The 1048-nt window shown below is 46.5% G+C and overlaps 1 non-coding gene across 1 annotated transcript; it reads left to right on the top strand.

Moving 5' to 3' along the window:
• Nucleotides 1–486: 486 nt before the first annotated feature.
• On the top strand, nucleotides 487–559 carry Trnam-cau. Its single transcript has one exon. It is a non-coding gene; the product is annotated as a tRNA-Met (tRNA).
• The last annotated feature ends 489 nt before the right edge of the window (nucleotides 560–1048 follow it).

The following is a 1048-nucleotide window of genomic DNA, read 5'->3' as shown; positions in this document are numbered from 1 at the left end:
GGAGGAATCCAGCCAGAATCATTTGTTCAGTGACTTCGAGGAAGTGTTATAGAGCTACTCTGCGACCGCACATCTTCCAGCCTGGGCTGCGAACACACTTCCGCCGTCTAGCTGCGCCTACCTGCAGTGCTGCTGGTCGAACTCCTGCTGCTTCATGCCAGAAGGCGCCAGGTGACCATGAGCTGTCGCCTCACCTCAACGAACGTTTTTATGGTTCACAACATTGCAGGTCCCACTGTTTATAGCCTTATGAGTATCTGGGTATTCTATATTTGTAAGTGTACCTACATTTTATTAATGACGATTCGGTTCTATATTTTTACGTGTACCTACATTTTATTAATGACGATTTGATCTCTGGTCCTTTTCTTTATAATTATTCCCTTGTATTATTATGTCAGGTATAAGTTAATCATTACCTACGTTTTTAGTCGTCACTGCTATGATCCTTTGCAGTAAGCATACGATACAATTTATAGCACCCGTGCCTCGGTAGCGCAGTAGGCAGCGCGTAAGTCTCATAATCTTAAGGTCGTGAGTTCGATCCTCACCCGGGGCATTTGATTTTGCCGGCCTTGGTGGCCGAGCGGTTCTAGGCACTTCAGTCTGGAACCGCGCTGCTGCTACGGTCGCAGGTTCGAATCCTGCCTCGGGCATGGATGTGTGTGATGTCCTTAGGTTAGTTACGTTTAATTAGTTCTAAGTTCTAGGGGACTGATGACCTCAGCTGTTAAGTCCCATAGTGCTCAGAGCCACAATTTATATTTATTTGCTGTGTCAATCTTTGTAATGGCGCCTACACACGCATCAATTTATCAGCCGACCGACGGACCGATCAATTTCGTGGCAGCCTGCACACACCCTGACCGGCTGCACTCAGAGATTATAGCGTCACGCTATTGTTGTGATTTTTTTTATCTTAAGTTCGTTGAGTTCGTGTTTTACGAGACCCCCTCAGTTTTACACGGAAACGAAAACTGGAGTTGGCTTGGCTGTTTCAGAGGTAACAAGGCGACAAGAAGCCGAGAGAAAGCTGTGGGTAACGAAG

This window comes from Schistocerca piceifrons, chromosome 2 (genome assembly GCF_021461385.2).
Source record: "Schistocerca piceifrons isolate TAMUIC-IGC-003096 chromosome 2, iqSchPice1.1, whole genome shotgun sequence".
NCBI lineage: Eukaryota > Metazoa > Arthropoda > Insecta > Orthoptera > Acrididae > Schistocerca > Schistocerca piceifrons.
Note: the sequence above shows the minus strand (reverse complement) of the source record. Positions and strands in the feature narration are given on the sequence as shown.